This window comes from Heliangelus exortis, chromosome 17 (assembly GCF_036169615.1).
Source record: "Heliangelus exortis chromosome 17, bHelExo1.hap1, whole genome shotgun sequence".
NCBI lineage: Eukaryota > Metazoa > Chordata > Aves > Apodiformes > Trochilidae > Heliangelus > Heliangelus exortis.
The window spans coordinates 15,495,192-15,504,404 of NC_092438.1; the positions used below are offsets into that span (position 1 = coordinate 15,495,192).

The window sequence follows — 9,213 nt, forward strand, 5'->3', positions numbered from 1 at the left end:
GACTTCTTATCCCAGAGCATTTAGGGCCTTCCTGCTATTGCTGGAGCCCATGGCTTCCTCCCTGCCCATGCATCACACACATCAAAGGTTCAGCAGGACACAACTAAGCTGCAGAGCAGCAATTGGTTTTTTGTCCTCACCTCCTGAAAATGAACTCCACCTCCAGTACCTACCCTGTACAGGTACAGAACAAGGCACAGCACAAAGCTTTCTGCCTTTTAGGAACAGGATTTTGTTTCCTTCCTCGCTAAAATATCTTAAGAAATTGCTGCCAGTTGTTTGCATGTGTAAAAACTGCCCCTGGCTGGTGTGGCACCTGGGGACCAACACCAGGAGCTGCCAGGGCTCACAGTCAGTGTGTGGCTTTGTCTTTAGCTCTGTGTGGCCTCAGATCTGTCACCTGCTGGATGTCACAAGAGCTGCTGTCTCAGTGACCACTGTAGATGCTCTGCAGAGACCTTTAGTGAGTACATTACAAAGAGGAGAGAAAGCAAGGAGTAAAGGGGGATGTGCCTGCTGCAAACAGGAGTGGGTCTGGCCAAAGGAAAGCTGGGATGTTCCCAGCACTGTTCATTATAATCTGTTCCGTCTCTGTTATTTCTTTTCAGGATCCTGCTGGTTTAGCAGCTCCCTGTACCTGCCTTACCTCCAGCACTGCTCTCCTGCTGTGTCCTCAGAGGCCAAATGCTGTGAAGCAGCTGAAAGATTTACTGGGACCAGAGCCTTCTAAAGTAGCCTGAGCACTGGACCCCTTCCTCTGGAGGGCTCAGTGTGGTGTCAGCACAGTCCAAAATGGATTTTATGGTAGGTTTTTGTAAAAGAAAAGACTAAAGGCTCAGATATGCCAATGGAAAAAACTATTTTATGTACTGCTACCTCCTGCATTGTTGATACAGATCGAGCCTTGGCAGGCAGAGACCATTATTCCCTGAAAGGCTTCCCTGTTTTTCTTGGTGGCTGAGCTGAGTGTCTCAAGCTATGAAATATTCTCCTGGAAGATAAATTTAAAATTAATTTCTTCCCAGAACAGCCGTAGATCTGTCTTCCATCAGAACAAATTTGCTTTGATCTCTTCACACTTGGTCATTTTGTACTTTTAGCTTGGTTATTTTGTAATTATCCCCAAGAACCCATCTGTCTTCTGTCTGCTTCTGAATCCCCTCCTGGTGACTTCATAACCCCTTGGCCAACTGCAACAAGATTTCACAGAAGGATAAAAGCCTCCCAAGATACCATCTCTAAACATTAATGACTGGTTAGAGAGAGGTGATCCAAAAATTGCTCTTGCTGAGGCAAGCAGGTGAGTTCAGCTGTGGGCTGTTTGGCACATGAGCAGAGGCACCACCAGCATCTCAGCATCCTGAACCAGCAGGGAGGAACTGGGATGGTGGGTGGGATGGGAGATAACCCAGAGCCTGGGTGAAGGATGGGGAAAATGGGAAGTGTTGCTGGAGAGAATGGCATGGAGAGAACCAAAGGTATTGCTGGAGGGAAGGGTGCAACTCAAAGGATCATGAGGAACTAAGCATCAGGGCAGAGGTATAAGAGAAGAGAAGGATCTACCTACACAACAGAAATGGTCAGGGCTCTTCACCAAATAATTTCCCATTATCAGCCCCTGCTTCTTGTGCTTTTAGGAATAAAGGATTGTGTATTCAGTTTGTCTGGAGAACAGGAACTTACCAGTCATGGCTAAGAATGGGTAAAATATACCCAAAACTGAAGATACCCATTCTACAGTTGAAGCATCCCTGACTCTTGAACTCAGTTAAGGATCAGTTTATGTTATCAGGAGAGGCAGAGCCTCATCCTGGCTTTTGCTGGGAGTGACAGAGAGCTCCCTGTGTTAGAGAAACCCTCAGATGCCAGCTCAGAGATTTCCCTTCAGATCCCTGGGCTGGAGCACAGAGCTGGACTGGCTGCCCACCACCTGCCCTCCAAGACCAGGTTGTGCATTATTTTGGAGCCAGCCACATGCCTGGCCCACAAATCCATCCTTACACAGATTCAAGGGAAAGAGATGCAGATCCAACTCTGATTGAGTCTGGTCCAGCTGCTGTGCCAGGGGAGTGTCTGTCCCTGAGGAAAGGAGGGTTCAGTAACCCCTTCTGCCTCCAGAACTTGTCCTCCAAGAAGGGGGAAACATTTACCTTCAAGTTAAGCAGGAAGAGTGTAATCTTTGCATGGGTAATCATTTGGGGTGAGGGTGGAAGAGCATCTTCTGTCCCTAGGAGGGAGTACAGAGCTTGCTTAGCTTTGCTCCAGCTGTGTGTTCCCTGGGCAAATTCAAGATGAAACCAGGTTCCAGTGATACCCTTGAACTAAGTAATGCAGTTTAAATTCTCTGAGGCTCAGCTGCTAAACTTGCCCTGTCATCTCTGCTGGGTCTTATGAAGTCACCATGTAGTGCTTTTTCTTGAACCCAAAGAGCTCTTACATGTACATCGTGTACAGTCTTACACCTTGAGCAAAGTGAGAGTAAAATGTTGCCAGCTTTGGGAGCATTTATGTCTTCTGTAATTGCATCAATGATTTAAACAAGGAAGATTTGGTGTAGAGGCACATAAAGGATCCAACACAATTTATATGCTGGTGACTTACGCAGCCTTAGGATTGTAAACTACTGCATTACAGACTCTGCCTATACAACACCCAGAATTATGAAGTTCAGACAGGGCTGAGTGCTCTAAGAGCTGTAAAATATGAACTGCTGAATGGGCAGCCTGCAGAGGGGATAATACTTCAAAAGGTATTTGTGTTTTTGTATCCCAGGAGGATGGAACTGTGCCAGCACATTGACAATCTATCTGAATTCCAGTTACACAGGAATGGCTTTTCCTTCTCTAATATTTTTCACCCCCAAATCTGAAAACATCCTGAGCAGTGCTTTAGGACAGCGTTGCTTTACAGGAAGTATTCAGATGCTAAGCCTGAAGGGGCCTCTCAAGTCACTAAGCTCAGTTAATTCTCTCCCAGACAGCCCCATCGTGTATTCCCTTTCCTCAGCATCTGCTCCAGCTGGATGGTTGTTACAGAGCTTCACTGCTCTGGTGGATGGAAATCTTACCTTCTCCAACTTAGTCATCTGTAGTCTGTATCCATTTGTTCTTGTGCCAGTACCTGTACTTCAGTTTTAAGTAATTCTTTTTTCTTCTCTGACCTTTTGTACCCTGATGTGTTTAGCAGAAACCAGATTCCTTCTCAGCTTTGTGTCTAATTGGGTCAAACAAGCCAAAGTCTTTAAGTATTAACTCTTCAGATGATTCTCTGCTTCTTCTCTGACCCTCACATTATTTCTCTGTGCCTGTTCCAGTCTAAATTTACCTCTCTTGACCACGGGTGACCAGGAGTTGTACTGCTGTCAGCAGTGGCTTAGAACAAGTCTGTTTCCTGTTGTAAATCAGAGCCCCCAACATATCTGGACTTGTATTATTATTATTATTAAGCACATTTGTTTTCCAAACTAGTAGCTTGTTCCCATTCAGTATGATCATCCTGACATGATCCAGAAGCAAGGGAACAATAATGGGGAATTGGAGCTGGTATTGGAGAGTTTCAGAGGCTCCTTAACACAGTTCCCTTGAGTACAGTGTTAGGAAATAGAAGGACTCTTGTTTACATGAAGAACAAGCTGAGCAATAATAGGACACAACCAAAATACTAAGAGGGCAATGAAACTATTCTGAATATAATGGTTTCAAATGTTTGCTATTACTGTACAGAACAGCTGGCCTTTAAAGCAATTACTTCAGTAAGTTGCACATCATCAATCTCAGGAAGATGAGTGCGAGTCTAGAGAATGTTTAATTCATGGCCTGAGAGGATCTTCTCATTGTATTTATCTGTCAGGCTCCAAATCCTATCAAATAGCTGTTTGGGATATGAAGCTGTTTTTCCCAGGAGGGCTGAGCTGTGTCAGGCAGCAGAGGAGGAGGAGGCAGGATTCTGCCCTTCCCTGAGAAGTGTCCTGCTGTGCCAGAGCAAAGGCTTTGGCCCTCCCATCTCATGACTTCTTTCCTATTATCTTTCAGATTGTGCCTTTTTTTTTATCTTCTGTATTTCACCAGCTGCTGATTTTTTTTCCTTCTCTTGTGATTGTTTGTACCTCAACATGCTAGCCTTGTGTTGACAGTCTCAGTGGAGAAGTTTTTTTGGGTGTGTTTGTTCAATGAGATTTGCTGTAAATTCAGGAGGGCTGAGGGCTCATGCTCCAGCAGCAACGTTCTTAGGGTTAACATTGCTTTGGAACCAGGTCACAGAGAGGGACAGCAACATCATTGCTGGGACACAGTTGGCCCAGAGGCTGTTTGCTGTACCAGCTTTCCTCACGTGGCATTCAGGAATGGAGAGGAAGCAGGACCATTGATAATGAAACTTGCTGGCAGCCCAGTGTCCCCCCATGGTCTGTATTCCCACAGAGTGGAGCACTGCCCTGTCTGTGTGACAAGGATCTTGTCCCTTGTGCCCTGCCAGCAGAGACAGCAGTGGAAAGACACAACAAAGTTCCCCATGGGCAGAGGCACAAAGACTTGGGCTCACCTGGTCCTTCCCACTCTGTAGGTCCTGGTCTGTGACGAAAGCACCTAAAATGAAACCATCTTTCCTACCCTGCAGGCTTTGTGTGTCATTCCCACTCTGATCATTTTCTTCTCCAAACCAGAGTGTGCAATGATTTGGGTTATTTATCCCCAACGAAGGGATGGAAATTTTTGAGCCTTGCTGTGTCCATGTGGCACAGAGGTGACTCAGCTGAGACAGTCCAAGGAGGCTCTGGAACTGGGAGCAGCCACATCTGTAGTAATGCTCAGCCCAGAGCATCCTGACTGTGCTGGGATGTGTGGCTGTTCCAGTTCATTCAGAGATGGAGGGGAGCTGCTGCACACCAATGTGGCACTGGATAAAGGCAGCAGACACTCACAGTCCTTGAGTTTCTGGCCCTGAAAAGCTGGGAGCAGGGACCTTAAAATGATGCCTGAATACAAGATGTTTAAGAGGATGAGAAGATGCTGCACTGAATTAACCCCCAAGGAAAAAAAGAATGTTCTTGTATCTCTGGGCAAGCAGGTGTTTTCTAGGCTGATAATTACAGACCTAGACAACAGCAACAAAAGCTTCACAGTTTGCCTGAATCGATCCTGACAAAGTTTTATCTTTTCTGATTAAATAATGGTGTTCATGTGACTTTCCTCTCTCTTCCTCCCTTCCCTCCTGCAGGTCTGTAACCTGAAACGTGACCCCATGGCCAGTTTGGAAATCAGCAAGCAGTGCAAGATGATAAAACATGAAGCAGGAAGACAGCTCAGTTTATTGGGCTCCAAGCAGCCATACAGGCTTGGTAAGGAAATGCAGAACTCTTTTTATAGATTGAGATGGTTATTGATTAATTGGACAGCAGGACAAACCAGCTGGTGGCAGCAAGATGTGGTACTGATGTCCTTTCAGAAGGACAACCCTGAGCTGCACAGAACAGCTCTGGTGGAGTCCAGCCATGTAATGGTTTTCCTTCCAGGCCTTTCCACCCCCAGTGCTTTTGTGGGCTCAGATAAGGGTGGTTGGAGGTGCTGCCCCTCTCAGCAGCAGCAGAACAAGCACCATCCACACAGGAACAGGGCACGTTCCTCTGTGAGCTTTGCCATTGTGTTCCAACCCCAGCTGGGCTGGTTTCTTGTCCATGGCACCTCAGGGATGGGCTGGGAGAGACGTTTTGTTCTTGAGCAGACAAATAACAATTTATGCAGGGTGTGCTTTTGGCAGTGTGGACATCTAACTCTCAGGAACTGTTCTCACTGAGTTCCCACTAGCTGCTGAACAGCTGCCAGCTCAGAATGACTTCCAGTTACTGCTGTGCTCTGACTTTGATTTGAAGCTGAAGCCTCAGTCAGTTCCCTCAGATGCCTCCAGTTTCCCTGGGCCTTTTCTGTGGATTTGACTTGATGGGCACGTGTACAGCACGGGCTGTGCTGCAGCATCCTGTGTGCCAGGAGATGTCACTAACACAGGGGGATGCTTCCATCTTGGGATGTTGTGGATTGATCCCAAGCCTTTACAAACAAGCAGTGATCAGGTAAAGCATCCCTGTGATGTTCACGGGAGAGCAGACTTGTTTGGAACTGGGTCATTCTCCTTCCTTGTAGCCTGAGCTGCTGGGACTGGCGAGCAGGAGGGTGGGCAGCTGAGAAATGTTCTGTGCTGTGCCCCATTGCTGCAGTTGTTATCCCTGGTAGTAAAACCCCAGGATTGTTAGGGACTGGCTGAAGAGTATGATAAAAATGCTACATGATTACAGACCATCACATCCCATTTTAAACCCCTACTGACACAGGAGTTTTGGGCATTGACCCCACAGCAGCAGCTGCGTGAGGCAGCTGTAGGGATGCCAGGAGGAGGGTGACAGCACAGCTTGGTAGGCACCAAGTCACTGCTGTGTAGGGTATCTCTGAAGGAGGATTTTCCCAAGGTGATTATCAATGAATTCTTTCCACTGTCTTATGCTGGCTTTGGGCTGTGCTCTGCGCATGCTTTGTGATCATTACAAAAATCAGAAATCCTCAGGCAAGCTCCTGTGCTCACATTGCACACTAATTCATCAGAGGCTGCCTGCATGAAGGTTTAAGCCTTAACTGATGCCTGCAGTGAGGGGTGAGGCCCAGCTCACACTGTTACTGCCATTTCCCAGCCCTCGTGTGGGTCCTGAAGCAAGAGACTGACTCCTGTGTGTTTCTAAGAGCAGCTTTTGGAGACACCAGGCTGTTCTGCATGGGGCTGCCTGACCTCTGCCTCTGGGTAGCTGCACAGGGGTGGTCACATCTCTGGTGTCTTTCCTGTGGGCTATGTCAGCTCCAGCTGGGTTCAGAAGAGATTGCAGAAAATAAAATAAATAGTTTGCTGTGAAAAGTGCACAAGTAGTTCTGCAAGCTTTGTGTAGCTGATTGTTGGGAGCAAATCTCAGAATACGTGTCCCTGATCTCCTGGTGCGTGAGGATCTATTGGCTCTGACGATGTAGAAGCAGTGGAAAAGGAAAGCAGTGTTTGTGTCTCATAAAATGTATTTCAAAGAGTTACTGTCCTGGAAAAGCCAAGTACACGTGATCTCTGAACTGTCAGGCACAATATAGTGAGTGCCTCCAGCAAGCCAGACACATCAGTCACTTTCTGGTGAACACTAGAGGTAGCTCTTGCACGCAAGGAAACCTCTGCTTTCAGCACATAATTACCACAAAGCTGCTGCCTGATGGACAGGCAGATTTATCATGAGGAAAATATGAAATACATTAAGTCTTATGTATGCTGATCAGAATTACATTTTGGATTATAAAAGCAGCTGGATTAACGGAGTTCTTTGCTTAGAAGAAATTAAATTGAATTGTATCTCCTGTCACAACCCAGCAGCTGTCCTTGGCTGACTCCTGAAATGGGGTCACTACTGCTGCCTTGTGATCTCCACGTAGACATTCAGCAGTTTGACAGCTGAGGATGAGCAATTGCCTCTCTGAACATCCCAAACCATACAACAATGCCTGAGTGCCTCTTGAGCTTCCAGTTACTTGTCTGTGGCAAGGAGGAACTGCTTAAGAGGGCTGGCATCTGAGGGAGTAGATATAAAATAAGAATCTGTTGTGTTTTGATCTTTTCCCATCAGATCGGCCATGGTTATCATAACCTCTGCCAAACCACTTGCCTCCTGTTGCCTGGGATAGTCCTTCAGGGTTCAGAGCACCCACCTTGTGTTAATCTGCTTGTTAAGTTTATTGGCCAAGATCTCCTGGTGACTGGAGCCTGCCTGACTCTGCTGGACCAGCCACAGCTCCCTGCATCTCTGAAACATTAAGCAGGGCAAAGTGCTGTGTTGCAGCAAAGGTACGAACCAGCTGGAGTTGTGCTTTGCTTCCTTTGCACAAAAGAGAAGCCTTTCAATGCCACGCTGTGCTAAGGAAACCAGTAAACTTGCTTTGGTAGCAGTTCTGAGCTCAGCACTGCATCTGAGCTCTGATAGCTCTGGTGAGTAATGTGGGCAACGTGCCGTGCTAGCTGGTCCCTGCCTGGTGTCCCTGTGGTGTCCCTGGTGCCTCTGCTGCCTCCCTGATGCCTAACCCTGACATCAGTCTGTGTGAACAGATCCTCAGTGTGAATGGCACAGTCCTTGTAAACATTTAATTCCATTCACCTCTCAGTGTGCAGTTGTTGCTCTCGTGTGTGTTCTCCTGCTGTATCCTGTCTTGTTTTTCCCAGATAAATACAGTTCCTATTTCCCTTGCTCTAATCACACCCCATTAATCCTCTTCTGCAATGCTAAATAACTCCTCCATTTTTTGGGCTGTGCCCTGGAGTTGTGGGCAGAGGTTTTGTTTCTCCTCTCATCGAGCTGGAGCTGATGGTTCAGCTGCAGCCAGCGTGGGGCTGGGGCAAATGCTCCTGGGGCATCAGCAGCAGATGCACTTCTGGGCACAGCAGGGACATCAGCAAAGCCCAAAAGACATTTGCTTTACATCAGCAAAGCCCAAACTGTTTTCCTCTCTGCACTTGGTGGAGAAGCTCACCATTTCAGGAACCTTTCTGGGGCAAAGCTGCAAGAAAGTGCTGTCAAGAGCACAGAGTAAACAAGGGGATGAACTACTTAGCAATCAACAAAGAGCTGTCAGAGACACACAGCAGCCCCTCTGAAAAAAATACAAACGTTTGTGCTTCCAGCCTTTCAATTCTAAGATCCTTGGGTGTTATCTGTAATAAGAAGAGGTAAGATCTTCTCAGGTTTATGATTTTTTAAGCTGACGGCTTCCCTTTGAAGTACTTCTTTCTAGAATAACAATTACATCTAGCATCCAATTAGTCTCAGCACTGGTTCCTTCTCCCGTGGTTCCCTGAGGATGCCACCCCCTGCACACAGGAGTGTGCACAGCTCTCTAGGAAGGACAAAGCCACTCGGTGCGTGGGCAGGAGCCGTGGCAGCAGCACTGCTCCCCTGGCCATGGGAACACTTCCTCCTCTCAGAGATGAATTACTCTGGGCAGAGCTGGCCTGGTTCCAGAAGGGTCTGGCACTGCTGAGACAAAGGTGAACATTACAGCATTTGCCTTCCCTTGCCAGGAGGGAAATGGGCTCCTTCAAGTAATAAGGGTTTCTGCTCCAGCATCTCAACGTTTATGGTTATCTCTGTATTCCTCCTTCCAGCAGACGGAGGGACTGGGTAACACACCCAAGTAACCTGCTTATTTT

The 9,213-nt window shown here is 47.2% G+C and overlaps 1 long non-coding RNA gene across 1 annotated transcript; it reads left to right on the plus strand.

Moving 5' to 3' along the window:
• The first annotated feature begins 614 nt into the window (after positions 1-614).
• LOC139804281 (uncharacterized) lies at positions 615-8,011 on the plus strand. The gene is made up of 3 exons (XR_011729317.1): positions 615-804; positions 5,215-5,335; positions 7,640-8,011. It is a non-coding gene; the product is annotated as an uncharacterized lncRNA (long non-coding RNA).
• Positions 8,012-9,213: the final 1,202 nt, after the last annotated feature.